Source organism: Zeugodacus cucurbitae, chromosome 6 (genome assembly GCF_028554725.1).
Source record: "Zeugodacus cucurbitae isolate PBARC_wt_2022May chromosome 6, idZeuCucr1.2, whole genome shotgun sequence".
Lineage (NCBI taxonomy): Eukaryota > Metazoa > Arthropoda > Insecta > Diptera > Tephritidae > Zeugodacus > Zeugodacus cucurbitae.
Window position 1 is genome coordinate 21,718,867 of NC_071671.1, and position 18,926 is coordinate 21,737,792.

Consider the following 18,926-nt stretch of genomic DNA (forward strand, 5'->3'; position numbering starts at 1 on the left):
TGAGATGGCGCTGACAGACGGATGGAGGTATTGTTCAATTGCCGCTCTTCTCCGCTGTAGGGGTGTCGGTATGCCGCTGCAATTGTCTGCACACAATGCTTACGTTTATATTATCAACTACAATAATAACAACAATTCGAATAACAAAAGCGCCAACCAACAATCAATTGGAACAACAATAATAACAATAAAGGAATGTTATTATGGTAGAGAAACTTAATACACTTTACAGAGACACTTAGAAATAACATAATGAAAATAAAATAATGAAGCACGCAATTGAAGCTAGACCGCATGAAAAGCAATGCAAATGAAAATATTAAAAATGATTAAAATGAAATGCTATAAAATTCAGTTAAAATGGAGAATTGTGGAACTTAATTGACACGAAATTTGAATATTTTAGAATGCAATTGAAATCAATAGTATCGAATATTGCGTGGAACACAATGACATTAGAACAAAGTGGAATATAATGGAAACAGAACATTCTGGAATTAAATAAATACAGTGTAACGTATTAGAAATGTGACACTATAAGTTGTAATTGAAGTAAAGCACTGTGGAATGTATTGGAAACGAACAAGTAAGGAATATATTTGGAATGGAACACTCAGATATGAGTATTAAATAAAACAAATAAAGAAGGGCTAAGTTCGGGAGTAACCGAACATTTTATACCCTCGCAATTTCTTTAACTTTATTATACTCTCGCAACAAAAGTTGCTAAAGAGAGTATTATAGCTTTGTCCACATAACGGTTGTTTGTAAGTCCCAAAACTAAACGAGTTAGATATAGGGTTATATATACCAAAGTGATCAGGGTGACGAGTAAAGTTCAAATCCGGATGTCTGTCTGTCCGTCCGTCTATCCGTCCGAGCAAGCTGTAACTTGAGTAAAAATTGAGATATCTTAATGAAACTTGGAACACGTATTCCTTGGCACCATAAGAAGGTTAAGTTCGAAAATGGGCGGAATCGGACCACTGCCACGCCCACAAAATGGCGATAACCTAACACACATAAAGAGTTATAACTAAGCCCTAAATAAAGTTATGAAAATAATATTTGGAACATAGGATCGCATGAGAGAGAGGCACATTTGAATGTAATTTTTTTTGGAAAAGTGGGGGTGACCCCGCCCCCAAATAGGTTTTTTTTATATATCTTGCAAACCAATAAAGCTATATAAACCAAACTTTCTGCAGTCGTTTTTTTAGCCACTTTTTAATACAATCCAAAAATGAAAGAAATCGGATAATAACCACGCCCACCTCCCATACAAAGGTTAGGTTGAAAATTACTAAAAGTGGGTTAACTCACTAACGAAAAACACCAAAAAGACTAAATTTCACATAAGAAATGGAAGATGGAAGCTGCACTCAGATTTTTTTACTAAATGGAAAATGGGCGTGGCGTCGCCCACTTATGGGTCAAAAACCATATCTCAGGAACTACTCGACCGATTTCAATGAAACTTGGTTTGTAATAGTTTCCTTACATCCCAATGATATGTTGTGAAAATAGGCAAAAGCGCTTCACAACCGCGCCTACTTCCTATATACCAGAACTTTGTAGACGATCTGAATCGCTTACTTTACAATATATAAAGTAAGCACTAGTGAAGATATCGGTGCAGAGTTTTGCACAAATATTATGTTTATAGTATACTATGTCTAAAAATCGCCGAAATCGGACCATAGGGTTTTTAGGCCCTATATATCGAACACGAGGATCTCGGTGCTTCTAACTCAATATAATGGTTTCTAACTTTCAATGGACTTTATAAAATATATATGACGAATATGTGGGTCAAATTGTGTATTATATAATATTATTATGTTCGGTTACACCCGATCTTAGCCCTTCCTTACTTGTTTTTTTTTTTTTGTTTAGTAACGACGTAGTCGTCATTATTTCTTGATGTCAAAAATATTTCAATTTTATAACTTCAAAGAAAGATTTAAAGTAATTGACTAAATAGCTTGTCATATTAGTTTTGAGTTATAAATACCCATTTCCTGGACTTAAACTCAATGTGCTAATTTACCATTACCTAGATATATGTTTGTATGTACATATGTATAAATACTAGTTTTTTCTGTAAGTTTGTGTCCATTTATCAAACTTGCGGCCCTCAAACTGCCAAGCAGCAACTAGTACTCAAAGCCTTGACATGATAAACGACGGCATGAGTGCATGATGCTGCAGCAAGTAAGCCAAAAGAACCACAACTAGTTCCTACCAACACCAACAAAAGTAAACACTAGAACGAAATAAAAAATAAATGTTAGCGCACACACCGAGGCAGCAGAAAGAAAGGAGTCGAAATGGAAAAAAAAGTGAACCACGAAAGGAAAAAAGTGAAAAATACAAAAAATAAAAAATAAAATGTGGCAGCAACATTTCAGTGACCTTAAACTGCATATGCTTGTAGAAACCTAAGTGCATACATACAGCGGGAAATGTGTGTATGTGCGGGTGTTTGTATTCCGCTTGTTGCATGAACCGCGGACACAAATATTCCTTGTTTCCATGGGGTTATAGTCTGCTTGCTGCTGCCAATTCATGTAGTTTCTGACCAACAGCTGTTGACTACTCACAACAACAAACATATAAACAACGGTACAGACAGTTTGTAACCACACACAGCTGGAAATGCAAACAAGTGTGCCAAACCCAGCGGAAAAAATGTCAGAAAATGAACAAGAAGCACAACAGCAACAATAACAGCAACATGCCAGCATTGTTGAAGAAGGCCATTGACTTAGGGCTTAACATAGCAAATGAGTGCTGATGCACTTGCAATGTTAATATTAGTATGAACACATCCATTCTTAAGCATAAAACAACAAAACACTCATACATATACAACAACACATACAAACATTCCGTGGTGAGTTTAGCACTCGTGCTTTGTTGACAAAGAGCGGGAGCGATGGAGTGAGGGGTGGAAGAGATCCAAGAGATATAAGTCGAAGCTCTTATGAAAAGTTATAAATTTTATTGCAATAAATATTTAGCCAGGGTTGTGGAGCACACAACCCCTAGATAGTTCGATAGTGAGCACCGGTAAATTTCGAGAGTGTGGTGAGTTAGTTTTCAAGAGTAGAGGTGGTTCATGGTTGCTTTCGGTAGAGCTCTTAATTTAAAAAATATCTTCGAAAGAGAAATGTTTGATCAATGTTCTTTTTTATATTGTGTTAAGATGATATTAATAGCTAACAATTAATTTAATAAAAAAAATTAAAATAAATAAATAAATTTAAAGAAAATTTCACTTAGTTTGTTTTATAAGATATAATATATATTTTAAAATAATATGTATAGCGAATAATGCCTCATTGCTTACTTAAATACCAAATGACATTACATTCACCACATTTTGAGCTTCTTACATCTTCTTTTCTATATTCCATCATTACTTCCTAATACTTCTAAAAACCTATCAAAATAGTTTAGAAAATATATCTCAATTAATTTAATTGCTTAAATTTCCAATGATAAATTGAGTTCAAGTAACGGCTTGATTACATAAAACTAACGTTTAGCTCAATTAACGGCCTATAATATTAAAGTACGACCATCTTCTAATATAATGAAGTGGAATTTAACTTCAATTATTATTAGATAAACTAGAATATTTAGAAGATACGATATTTTAATATTCCCCTATCTCATTCAAATGTTAATAAAATCATTCGCTAACAAACATTTTACAAAAGAAATGTGTGTGCTTTGGACATGAACTGCTTCAATTTCTTTTGGAAACTCTTGTTAACAAGGCCCAAGGCGCAAGTTATTAATGCCGTACATAATTTATAGTTCTATAGTGAAACTACCAGTTTTAAAAGAGGCTCCTAATCGATGCTTCATAGGCTACTTGTTATTTTATTAACCTGAAAAAAACATCTGTATATATTTCCCTTGATCGCTAATTCCGCATTATAAAAATATATAGAGTAGGATGAGGATTCCTCGAAATAAACATCCTCTTTAGCAGTACACCACCTTTCTAACCGATCTACTGCTAAATTTATCAAACGGCTGACAAAACTTTGCCAATTATATTTACAATTGGAATAATGGACTTGAAGGCATTTGTCAAAGAGATGTCGAATTAATTATAAGCGATAGCTATCGAAGGGAAATCAGATGGAGGCTTTCAAGATGGCAAATCTGAGACATAAAAATGTTTAATAAATTTGAACTTATATGAATAAATTTAATTGGTTTCTCTAAAATATTTTTAAAATATAACTCTGAAGACGATTAATTGTATAATAACTCTCAACTAACTGATAGTTCAGATATGAGATTTTGAACCATAACGTTACTCAATATTTATAATGAAATTATTATGTGTGAAGAGAAAACCAGCAAATAAAGCTTTTAACATCCAGCATGCCACAAGTGTGGCAAGAGTGACAACTAAGAACATTAACTCAAATAGAAATGATCTACAAAATAAAAGAGAATTTTGCGAGAGATTTGTAGCGACCAGCAGCAGGTGTAACAGCACTTCTACACCATAGAACAGAGAGCATTGCTCCACTCTTCATTCGCTTTATTAATTTTAAATTTCTCCAAAAAAATTCGCAACGCCTAAAAAGACAAAAGAACCCAAGTTTGGCAAGAGAGCAGGTCGCAGCATAAATACACAGCACCTAGCTGCTCAACTGAGAAATTTCCCACGCACATATACATACATACAACTGCTGCGAGTAAGTATTTTGGCATCGGCAGCATAGATGGCGCTCACCGTCAGCGCTGGGCTCTCAGCAGCCGCAAATGTTTTGGGAATTTTCACAAGGTCTCGGGTTGTTGAGCGCAGCGGACGTGACTGACGGTTATTGTTGTTGTAGTAATACACAGTGTTTTTTTTGCTTCTTCTCCTCTTTCGTACCACAGAACAGTTTGTGTGTGTGTACTTGCGTGTTGCAATTTCAAGTGTAGCGCGTGTGACGCTTATTTGTCCACCGCCGTCATTTAGCGCGAACAGAAGGTAATTTGCGGTGATTTCGGGTGCTGGAAATTATACCGGTGAATGTTGGCTAGACGTTGATTGTGGTTGGTGATAAGAAAAATTAAAAATTTGGTATATATAAAATAAAATAATATATAATATAGTAAAATAAAAACTGCCGCCATTATAAAATTCCAGTTCGTTACCTTTTGAAAAATACAAGAATGGAGCAAAAGTTCCTTCTTGTCTTAATATCATCACTTAAACAACCCAACAAATTTGTACTGACACACCTTTTGCAATACGCCCAAATTAAATTTAATTTCTAAACTCGTTTCCCTTCTGCTGCTTTATCACATTTTCCCGTTCACCCACATTCCCGCATTACAAGCAGTACCGCTTATTTGGTTTCCACCATTTACCCACAAAACAAAAATAAATTAATTACAAGCCAATAAAAACAAATAAAATGGTAATAAAATGGTAATAAAAATGCAGCAAAATAAAAAGCACCAACCGCTATATAAAAGTCACTTAAAGAGACGCGTGCAGTGGCTACACTCATCAGCGTTGCCGTCGCAAAAATCAACATATCAACACTTACAAAATTCTTACAAATACACACACCACTCACATGCAAATAAAAGCGCCCACCCAAAATTGTTACAAGCCTGTCTCACGCACATAACGGTAAACAATATCGATAGCCGTTGCGTTGACTACACCAGTTGAGTTAGTGGTGTCGTTTAGGTGTTACACCGTTGTTATCATACTCTGATAATTTTTTTATTATCTGTTTTTTTATTATTACAATATCTTTTTGTTGTTGTTGTAATTTTTCCCACACTTTGCGCTTCTTATGTCACCCAACCGTCGCTTATATTTTTGCAAGCTCACTGATGTCCCAAAGGTACTATTTGCATGCAAATAGTAGAACAGCTGTGTGGTGCGAAGGTGGAATGTCGGGTCAGGCGGTGCGTATACGTAACTTGTTGATAGTCAGTTTGCTGCGTACACAGCCAACTGTATTTATTTATTTAGTCGAGTGTGTTGGACAGTGTCCAATGTGTAAGATAGGAAGGAATAATAAAACAAAATTTAGTGACATTTACTTGAAATATAAAATTAAGTTAAATAAGAAAATCAGCAGTTAAAATTGAAATATCCTTTATTAAATATACAAAATTTAGAAAATGATTTGTGGTAATATGTTTTTCCAAAAAAGTGCAATTATTTCAATATTTTTTCTATTTGAACACTTCACTTGTATAAGGCGTTTAATTGACCTAGATAAATCTTCCTTTATTTCAGGAAAAATATTTTAAAGCGCCAACCGCTGTCCAATAATTTACATCAAAATCGTAAATGCAAAATATGTGTGTGTGTAAAAGTGGAGTGAAATTGTTTAATTAAGATAAGAATAGTGAAATAGCAAAAAAGTTGCAATTTTTCTGAAAAAAAAAAAATTAAAAAAAAAAATAAAGAATTAAAGATTCCTTTCCATGGACAGCCAAAAACCCAGTGGCCATTCAAATTTATTGCAGACTGAAGTTTTTTCATTAAAGATGCGTTTTAGTTGTTGTTCTTATTGTAGTTTTTAAGGCATTTCGAGTGTTAAGCGTCTGTGAAGATTTCCATTAAACGAAAAATGCTCAGTAATTTCGTTGAGCTTAAGTGATATGGGGTGCAACACATGCCATTGCAAGAGTGTATGTGTTTATGTAGTTTAGTGTAGGTGTGTGTAAGTATATATGAAAGGATTAGTTATATTCTAGAAATAGTATTTTTTTATATAAATTTAAAATTGTTCACATATCAATATTATTTAAGCCATCTACCGTCTAAAAATCAACTAAACTTTTGAAACGCCTATAGGTATGTAATACAATTTAATTGAACTCAAAATGATATGAAAGCTAGCGAATAGAACTACCTAACTTAGAAGAAATAATGTGAAATAACATTTTTTCAATGAAATCATTGACAGGTCCCGGATTTTACTATCTTTTCACTTTTCAAGTGACATTGCAACTACCAAATCCACTCATACCGCAGGAATTTCATAATGATGATGTGGTTTTCAGTTAGCGCAATTTGACGAGAAGCTCTGTAAGACACAAATCCAGCCCACGGTATTGCAGTGCGCTCTAAACCTGATTGTGGCAGCTTAATGGCCGCACCAACATGTACGAAAGACAAAAATCGGAACACAAAACGAAGACAAAGCAACAAAAAAGAAGAAGAATAAGATAATAATAACAAGTAAGGAAGGGCTAAGTTCGGGTGTAACCGAACATTTTATACTCTCGCAGTTTATATATTTAACTTTATTTATATTATATAATACACAATTTGACCCACATATTCGTCATATATATTGTATAAAGTTCATTGAAAGTTGGAAACCATAATATTAGGTTAGAAGCACCGAGGTCCTCAGGTTCGATGTATGGGGCCTTAAAAACCTATGGTCCGTTTTCGGCAATTTTTAGAATGGGGCTGCCACACTATAAACATAATATTTGTGCAAAGTTCTGCACCGATATCTTCACTAGTGCTTACTTTATATATTGTAAAGTAAACGATTCAGATAGTCTTCTAAGTTCTGGTATATAGGAAGCAGGCGTGGTTGTGAAGCGATTTGGCCTATTTTCACAACATATCATTGGGATGTAAGGAAACTATTACAAACCAAGTTTCATTGAAATCGGTCGAGTAGTTCCTGAGATATGGTTTTTGGCCCATAAGTGGGCAACGCCACGCCCATTTTCCATTTTGTCTGAAATCTGAATGCAGCTTCTATCTGCCATTTCTTATGTGAAATTTAGTGTTTCTGGCGTTTTTCGTTACTGAGTTAACTCACTTTTAGTAATTTTCAACCTAACTTTTGTATGGGAGGTGGGCGTGGTTATGATCCAATTTCTTTCATTTTTGGACTGCATTAGGAAGTGGCTAAAAAAAACGACTGCAGAAAGTTTGGTTTATATAGCTCTATTGGTTTGCGAGATATGTACAAAAAACTTAGTAGGGGGCGGGGCCACGCCCAAAAAAATTACATCCAAATATGCCCCTTCATAGTGCGATCCTTCATACCAAATTTTATTTCTATAGCTTTATTTATGGCTTAGTTATGGCACTTTATGTGTTTTCGGTTTTCGCCATTTTGTGGGCGTGGCAGTTGTCCGATTTTGCTCATTTTCGAAAGCAACCTTCCTATGATGCCAAGAAATAAGTGTGCCAAGTTTCATCAAGATATCTTAATTTTTACTCAAGTTACAGTTTGCACGGACGGACAGACGGATGGACAGACATCCGGATTTCAACTCCACTCGTCATCCTGATCATTTATATATATATAACCCCATATCTAACTCTTTTATTTCTTGGTGACACAAACAACCGTTGTGTGAACAAAACTATAATACTCTGTGCAACAGGTTGCCAGAGTATAAAAATGAAAAAGATATGTATATGTATGGAACTACTTCATTTAGAACTTTTTATTCGATGCATTGAGGCTTGTAACGATAACTGTAATTACACAGTTAATGAAGTGTTGTGGTGTTTCTTTTTTACGTTAAATGACTGCTTGGATGATTTAGCTTCAGATAATTAAATTTATACTCAAGAGAGTACCAGAATTAGATCGTCTTAGGAAGCTGAAGAGAGAGAGACAGAGACCGGTATAGGTCTTTGGAGACCTCTAGACACAATATCGAAAGCACCTTTTCTCAGATGTAATGAGTAGGAGTACTTAGAACTTTGATCTATAAGATCAGAAGAACTTTGTATGAATTCAATTAAGTCCAGTTGTATGCTAGTAGTTTTCGAAGATCTCTTTGGAAATAATATATACCACGGAAGTCTGTACTAAAGAGCCTTGTCAGGGAAGATTTAAAAATCTGACTGGACTCCAGTTTAGAGAATATCCAACTAGCAAAGAATGGTACACAACATGAATGAGTTCGCGAAGTTACATTTAAACAATTATTAGATCTGAACGAGAGACGGTGTATTACCAACCGTGATAATCCGCGTATCGTATCCTGAAACCTATTTCAGACTTGTAATTTACAGAACTCTATACTTTAGATATAAATGTCCCTAAAATTAAAAAAAAAATTGCTTGTCTAAACGACTAGTAAAACTGTCTTTTCCAGTTCTATTATTAGTAGAACCGCACAACAGTCATCAGACGAGACCCTCCCGGAGAATTATGAAATTAAATAAATATATTAAAGGAACTACATCGCCTTTAGTAAAAATCTATAATTTTATATACACATATTTTCCTTCTTAGTTAACTAACGCTTTTAACAATTTATTATACCTTATTGTCCAGCAAGCCAACCAAGTTAATGAGCAACTGATTTTACGCTTAATGGCTTGGAAGCTTCGTAAACAACTCACATATGCGCATTATGTTGCTGGTACTGTACTGTAAAAATAATATCAGCGCCGCTTTAATGCTGCTTCAGAAACTTCCACTAACTGCTAAGGAGAGTTCCACCAACTGTGAAATGACCTTTATATGTTCAAAGTGCACATTTCAATAAAAGCAAGCGATGGTTATCTTGTGAAACGATAAATGGAAATGTTGTGTGAAAATATGAAAAGGACACTTTAAACATATAAGTATATAAAGTGTAGTATTATGTTATTAAAATTTTCTGAATATTAAATTAATGGAAGTGATTTTCAAATAATATAAATAAAGTATATGGAGTGGTGAAGTGTGTTTAAACAAGTTTTTATGGCGGTTTATAATGGCAGAGCCTTTCAGAGGTCATCTCAATTACTAAAAAATAAATTTTTCGCACGAATTTCAAAGTCAAGTATGAAGATCATTCACTTCTCCTAGAAAGCAAAGACCGTATTTAGATTTTCAGGAAATAAATAAGAAAGTGCTGGACAAAACTATAGTAAATCCCTACTAAATATAATGGGAATACAAGAGCTATCGTGCAAACTTTGATTTCTGATGCCCCGAAATACGTTATGGGTTTATAAGCTCTAAGGAAGATTTACGAATTTTGCAAGCAAAAGAGATCCCAAAAACCTTGAGTGCGAACGATTAATGAAATATTTATGAAAGGTTTCAAGACCGGATAAAATAGTAAGCCTGGAAAGGGACCCAGTGCTTGAGATCAGTTTTATACTCATAGCTGAAGTAGGATGTCCAGGAGGAATATGTACTGAACCATTGACAGGGATAAAGATGATGTAGTAACATTAAAAGAGTTTTTGTTGTTCCAGTTATGTAGACCAGTTTATTGTGAAAACGATATTGTTGTAGAAACCTAGTATCGTTCAGACCAAATTAGACAAAATAGAAAGTCCAAACTATCAAAGCGTTGCGGAGCTCTGTGTCTTTTATGTGAAAATTGGACCTACATAAGTTTCAGATACGCAACAACTCGTAGAGAGGAAGGATTATTTCAAGAATAATATTAGACGTTTTAAAACCTATTAATTTAAGATGTTAAATCCTGCTCACTACCATACTTGATAAAACTTAAATTAAATGGAAAAAGACATGCTAACCCTCTTTACTTTCAAGTATTTTTTCTATTGAACCTATCTAATCATCTATGAATGAAATTCTTTGAAGACACATAACCGAAGAAAAAAAAGTACTGCAATTGAATAAATTGCTCATACTGCGTATGTCATGAAAACGATTAACCCTTTTCATGTTGTGTAACTAAAATAAAAAGAAAAAATTTGACAAATCAGAGAAACCCCGAGCAATTTGAGTGAAAACAGCAAATGCTTTAATGATAGCCATCAGTTATGCAGATATTGCGGATGAATACAAAAACAAAGACAATCGCCACACAAAACGCCTACTTCATGCGGTCTTCTATTACACGCCAACAACAACTACATAGGCACACAGAGATACAGGAATTTGAGGGCTATCAACGTTAACGCTTAATTGCTAGCAGTACACAGTAAAAGCAGAGAACTGAAGTAGAGAAAAATGCAGGCAAAAACAATGAGGCAAACTTATATTTGTATGAGTGTGCGTGTGTGCGTCAGATAACACTGATTGTTTTTTTGCTTCAACTGTTGCGTTGTTGTATTAGTGAATTGCATGTAACGGTACCTCGCTAAGCGTCCATTAATTGCAGCAACTTGCAGGATACAACCAGTTGGTCGGTCATGGCAGCCAGCGAGCCTTCATGACAGACGCTGGCCATCGAACCGAGTAATGTGAGTGACATTAGTGCACGCCATTTGCCAAGCGATGCATACAGCAAATCTTCACTGAGGTGCTAACAGCAGAGTTTGCACTTTATGGTTGAAAGAAGATTTGAACACAAAACGGAGTTAAGTATGAACTTATTTCGTTGATTAAGTAAGTCCAAACTTGGAAGAATCGGTCTCGAAGCTCAAATCATATTTCATATTGTGAAAGAAGAAGACCACAGGTTCTAATTTTCGATTTCTAACTAGACTTAGAACGGTAACTTATATTAAGTAGTTGTAGTTCGAGAAGTGCCTGTAGTAGATCTTAAATATTTTCATATGTATTTTGATAGAAAAATTAATATAACGAATGACATTAATCACTAAATGTGAATAACTGTTTCAGACATTTATTTGTAGTCTGAACAGGCGTACGGCGTTGGGATGGTAATATCTATCGTAAAATCTAAAAGAAAAGAGAGAAAAACATTTAGTCCACATTCTAGATCTTTTCTAGATCTAACTCCACATCCACAATCTGTGTACTAAAGTGATTACCGACTAATTTGCTCATCTACACAGTCACTACATCTGCTTCTCTTACTTATGTATATGCTTAACAAATTTGCCAGTAAAAAATCGGATGATCCAAAGATTAATCTTAGATCACTCCTTTGCGAGTAATGGATTACTCCACAATGGTCCGAGGCCCATGCATTTATTACTCCTTTTTAACATAGCATGTGCTTACGAGGGATCACTCCTTTTGAGCTCCTAATGGAGCGCAAACCGAGCATTCTTTTGAGCTCTTTTTGACCTCCGAAACGAGAGCAGAGGGAGTGATCTTTTTTATCTCCAGAAGCAGTACAAAAGGAGTAATGATTTTTGCCTCCAGAAAGAGCACAAAAAAGAGTAATATTATTTACATCCAAAAAGAGCAGAGAAAATATAAACTGTTTTATAAATAATTGAATTTTTTAAAATATAAGTATTAGTAATTCACATAAATTATAAATACATTATATATGCATAGTTATAATGATTTAAAATCAAGTTATGATTTTGGAATTTTCCTGAGACGAATCAGATTTTATTAAATAGGTCTTTCGGTAACAAGTTGCCTTACATTTTCGAAATGCCAGTTCATCGTTTTTTCAAAATCCCCGTAACTCGAATATGTTTCTTTAACTGATTCTGCAAAAGATGAAAAAATACATACATATATGTAGAAGTTATTTAAGATAAAATATACAAAACTCAGATCTTACCGAAAAAGAAAAAGTTAAACAGTCTGTATTTATTTATCGCAGTTTTGTTTTTCGAGCCATCCCAATTTATTTTCAGCAAAACGTTATCGTCAAATATTTTTGTTAAGGCTTTTTCCAGTTTGATATTCTTTATCCTGGATTTCATGTAGCTAATCTGGTAAACATTAAAAAATACATTAAAAACTTCAAACATTTCTCTTTAGAAAAAGAAATGATATAATTGGTCTCACCACTTCGGATTCCGGTTGGTTTTTGATCAGCTCTTCTGCTGAATCTAGCTCCACCAGAGAATTAATTGGAAAAAATTGCAAGTCGATCGTAGCTGGGCGTAAGATCTTACCAATCGCTTCCAATAATACATTATTTTTGCACATAACTTCTTTTAATGTCCCTATTTCGGCTGAGAGGCAATCAAGTTTATTTTCCACCGTTTTTATCGCTTTGAGAACTTCTTCATTTTTTTCTAAAAAAGAGAAAGTATTTAATGTTAATTTATCAATTAATTTTAGCAATTTTATATATTTACCTATACTATTAGTCGAACTACCTGGTATAGTTTCCGGCGAAAATATTGCCTGAGTTTGGAATATTTGTGAGTTGAAACTAATTATATTTTATAATAAAATTGCAATATCTGAAATAAAAATATGATAATCATTTACTTACTTCTTAATTTTGACATTGATGTAAGATGGGAATGAATACAAAATAGTCTGCATCAGGTATGCAAAATATTTTACAATATACGTCACGCAAATTGATTGTCTCTCGATTCGGATTAAGAGTTTTTGCTTTACATATTCCTAAGCAAATTTTAGAGTCCACAGGATATTGAAATAGGCTTTCTGCATCTGTAAAAACGTTACCGACTACATATTCTCCACTGTCATCCATATATTTTAAAAGGAGTCATATTTTTTGTGAAGCAAGTATTATCGGGACTCTTTCCAGATAGAAAAAACATGTTGAACTGATACCTCATGTATAAGTTGTTTTCATTTTTTTGTCCAAGTGGTGAAAATGGTTGATTTTTTGTTTTTAAAAACCATTGCCGTTCAATACAACGATTATTGAGCTGTTGACTTAGTTGCGAAGGTTTCCGACAATCTTTTTTTAATGTGTGTAAGAAATTTTCATATTTGTATGCTGAGAAGTTATCAACATTTCCATAGCATTCGGTGGATTTTCCCAAATGTAGTAAGTTATGCACGTTATAACTGATCTTATCACTTCCATACAGCGAAGCAAAGTCAGCAACAAAAGCTTCCATGAGTTGTTGGACGCACTGCAAATTTTGTCGACAATTTGAAGGGCAGGAAACAAAACGATATGCTGTATGTAGAAGCAAAAAGTGATTTTATAAATCTTTGTCCAATACATCTTTGAAAATAATTATTCCAGTGTAAAGCACTACTTGTCGAAATTCCTTTGCTTTCCATCTGTGAACCTCATCCAATTTTCTACCTTTTCGTGAAAACTCTTTTGGAATATATTTTGAAATAAATAATATTTTGCGATTTAATTCATATTTGCCAGAAACGCTTAATCTGGATTTTGTGTGCTTGTTTTGTAAAATCAAAAGCAACATCTTTTTAACTACTCCAAGGTCAATTAAGTGCATAGTTTCAAGCGGGAATTGTGTTACCATTTTGATGTTGCATATTTCTAGAGGATGAACCTTTCTAAGTGATATGTTTTGTTCTTCCGTGTTTTGAAAAATTCATCCGTTCTTTCATTTCCACTCGTTATAGTGTAACAAAGGCGTCTATTTTTATATGAAGCTTTTTGCTCACATTTCGAACAAACTTGAGCGGAGGTGTGACCCACTGTGCCAGTTAGAAAAGCCCTTGCAGGAGTATCGCAAACAAAAAGTCTTATTTTTGGTATACAAGTTTTTTCATTAATTTCGATTCCCTCATTCCTCAAATAGGTATATTCTTCTACAAACCTTCAAAGGAAAACTCTTACGTCTGGAGGCTTTGATGAACCAATATACGTAGCAATTAAAAATGGTTCACAATTTTGAAATTCAGAGAAAGCACCTAATATTGGCCATAATGATGTCGAAGAACTTTTATATATCGGTATGCCGTCCACAAATATATCGATTAATAATTTCGAATTTGTATTTAGTGATTAGTACTGGGCATGCATTAAAAGTGCTTTCTAAAAAACCAAAATTAAAGTATTCACCAGTTCCCATTGGAGTTATTTCAATACTTCCTGTGGGAGAGGTTTTTAACAGGGTCGCTTTAGATAGGGGAACTTCTATACTTTCATCTTTTAAAATTTCCAGTAACTCATTACAGGATTTATTAGAAATAAGATTTTTAACCACCCAAGAAGCGAGCTTCTGGTGGAAAGTTACGTTTGATTGTCCACTAAAATTTTCTTTTGATGTGCAATTATTATGAATTGTGGTTTCAATTTCAAATCATTTGGTTTCGACGCCTCTGCACAAGAAATAGCCTCTCGATTCTTTGTAGAAAATGTTTGAATTTCTTTTTTAACTAATCGCCTTAGGTGACGCTTAGAATAAATATTTTCACATATTTTTTTTAATTAATTATCACTTTTTACCCGTATATATTCGCGACAGTTGACCACTTTTTATCTGATTTTATTCACGATACTACAATAATGTTCACGCGTTGATTACAAAATTCAGACTATTTTAAAGTGACAAAATACGCTTTTATTGTAAACAAAAGAATTCCACAAAAATTAACAGATATGATTGGCCGTTATGGTTAAACCGTTATTTATACATTTTGGAGTAATAAACAAGCAATAGAAGTATGCGTTAGCATATTAATAGCTCGTCTATTCCTCCAAAATGTATTAATAAGCGAGGAAACGATTTTTGTAAAAACTAACGAAAATGCTTCTTTGCTCACTTAATGCTCGAAAAGGATGAACAAGTAATTACTCCTTTATTACTCGATTTTGGTATTAATCCAAAGATTTTTTACTGGGTTGTCCTAAAATTGCTTGCGTATAATAGTACTCAATAGTTTATTGGTATCATTAGTTTGCTTCGTACATGTGTGGCACTCTCTCTCTGAGCACTTTCTACATCATTTATTATGTTAACACTTACAGTTACTTCAACGTTCCGGTCAAACATCCGCAGGCAAACACGTGCTACTTAACCAAAACTCACATCAACTCTACATTAATTGTTTATAGATATAAATTTACGTGACAATAATTTTATACTGTTATACTGGGCCGACAATTGGCTATTACAAGACGTAGAAGAACATACTCATATGCTATATACAGGATAATCCAATAAGGAGAAGTGCATATCAAAAGCTTAGAATGTGATGATACTGACTGAAATATCAAATATAGACTCGTCCGAATGAAAACCCCATGCTTAGAGCATGTGTATATGTCATATCTGTACATACCAATCTATTTCGCCCAAAACTTGCATGCTTCCGGTCTACTCCTCCTTCCCTTCCCATTCCGCTTTAATCTACTTACACTGGCCTCTCTCACCTACTTAGCTTGTCTGCTCGCCTTTGCTTTGCTTATCTGATTATCTGACCCGAGCCGGGTGGTCGTCTTCTCTGTTTGTCTATTTATCTTGCTGTCAGTCTGTGCTGTTTTGGCTTCATTGTATTTGGTTATTTTGCTGTCAATTTAGAATTACCGGTGATAAGTAAATATGTTTGGACTCACACAGACACACAAGCACTAATACAAATAGTTGAGGCTTAGTTATGCTAGCCAAAGCCATGCAAGTCAGAAACCACAAATTGTACAATGCAGTTATTTCCATCGGGAAGGACCTCTTCGAGCCGTTCGATACCAAACGAGGTTTCAGACAAGGTGACTCACTATCGTGCGACTTCTTTAACCTGATGTTGGAGAAAATAATACGAGTTGCAGAGCTAAATAGAGAAGGTACAATCTTCTACAAGAGTGTATTGATATCATCGGAAGCAACAACCGCGCCGTTTGTTCTGCTTTTTCCCGCATGGATAAGGAGGCGTAGCGAATGGGTCTGGAGGTGAATGAGGACAAGACGAAATATCTCCTGTCATCAAACAAACAGTCGCGCTGACGCTCCATTCGCGTCTTGGCTCCCACGTCACTGTTGACAGTCATAACTTCGAAGTCGTATATAATTTCGTATACCTAGGCACCAGCAATAAACACCGATAATAATGTCAGCATTGAAATCCCACACAGAATCACTCTTGCCAACAGGTGCTACTATGGACTGAGTAGGCAATTGAAAAGTAAAGTCCTCTTTCGACGAACAAAAACTAAACATTACAAGTCCCTCATCATTCCCGTCCTACTTTACGGTGCAGAAGCGTGGACTATGTCAACATCCGATGAGACGGCACTAGGAGTTTTCGAGAGAAAGGTTTTGCGGAAGATTTATGGTCCCTTAAACATTGCTAACGGCGATTACCGCAGTAGATGGAATGATGAGCTGTATGTGTTGTTCGACGACATAAACATAGTCCAGCGCATAAAAAAACAGCGGCTACGCTGGCTGGGTCATGTTGTTCGAATGGACGAAAGTGCCCCAGCTCTGAAAGTTTTCGATGCAGTACCCGCTGGTGGAAGCCGAGGAAGAGGGAGACCTCTACTCCGATGGAAGGACCAGGTGGAGAGGGACCTGGCTTCGCTTGTTATAACCAATTGGCGCCAAACTGCCAGAAGGAGGAATACGTGGCGCGCTGTTGTGGGCTCGGCTATAACCGCGTAAGCGGTGTCTACGCCAGTCAAGAAGAGAAGAAGAAGTAAACGTGGGATGTGAGTTAGTTTGGCTTTCTTAAATGTTTGTTTAGTTAAGTGAACAGATACAATGATTTAATATTAATATCTATGCAATTGAAACCTCTTATCGTAGAATCACCCACATGTATATGCTTTTACAATCACATGAGTGTACACACACACATTCACACACCAGCTGGCTACTCAACTGAGAGTACTTAATTGTGAGTTTGAGATATGTTAAAAAAGAATTTCATCTCGGAAGGATTAATACATATTTGCAATTTATTTACATAAGAGATAGCAGTAATAACCACTAAATGATTAATTTCAAATTTCAATTTATTAAAAATCAATATTAAAACATTGTTTAATATAAATTTTTTTTTACTAAATTGTTAAGTTTTTATAAAAAAATTAGAGCACTGTACTTCACTTTTAGCCATATTAGGAGCATTTAGTACACTAACTATTTGAATACTAAATTTTAGTACGTAAATTTTAACTGTCAAAACAAGCCTAAAAAATTTTAGAAAAAAAAGCTAAATAAAAAAAATTACATTTGATAAACAAGTAATTTTTGGTACAAAATTAAGAAATATTAACCTCAATTTTGTGTTTCGAATATCTGTGACATTGTTCGTTACATCGAACAGGTCTGACAATTAATGTGTTCGTTATTTCGGAAAACTACTGTACTATATTTCATTACTTGGGTTCCAAATTTAAAATATTTGTAAGCAGAAAAATATTCATAATAAAAATTAGTTAATTTAAATAAGAAATACATTTTATGCCAATTAATTCGACTCACCATCGAATCTATATTCACACAAAATATATTCATATATTCACACAAAATGGTGTACCAATAAACAAAAAAATCTGTAACGTGAAGTTGATTTTCGAATTTTAATATTATTATTAAAGAGATGAAGAATCACTCACTAACACACACCTAAAATACAGCTACATACCTGTATATTCGTAATTAAAAACACTTCGTTTCTCACACTCTCTCTTCCTCTCTCATACGTTTCCAAATGTCTGAGACAAGTTTCCGCCTACACAGTGAGGCGCCTAACTATAAACTACACTTCTTTTTATTCGCATGATAACGCTCGCTCGCTTCCGCAGCACTTTCATGCGACACAGCTGTGTGGCATAACACATTTCTTTCTGCCATTCATTGTTGAACTCATTGAATTCATCAATTGTGCTTGCTTTGTTTCGTGCGTTATCTGCTACAACGCCGTTCACTTCACACGGTGCTGGCTGCCTGCCCATGTCCATGCCACGCCATTGAATTATCATTAGGAAAAGTAGTTTATGAGCTTTTTGTATGAGAAAATAGACAGAAGTGTTACGAATGTCCACTTGTTTTGCTACCAAATACCATCCTTCGCAACGGCTACCCACTCAAACGCGCTCATAATGTTGTTAAAGCTGGTGGTGGTCCTTATTCAACGCTTTCAAGCACGCACCAGTGGCTTTAAGTTAACAAAATTTAAGTTGCACAAAATTTTCTGCAGTTATGCGACGTACTAGCATAATTCTAGTGGAAATAAATAGAAAATGTTGCGGTGGCGCCGCGTTAAGTGCGAGAAAATTAATTAAGTAGATAAGAGTAATTTGCAATGGAATGAAAGAAAGTGGATGAGATGACCATAAACATACTTATCATAAAGAGAATAACAAACTGAATGTAGCGGATGGAAGGTTGAGTGACAAGGTGTTGAAAGATTTGTTGGTTCTAT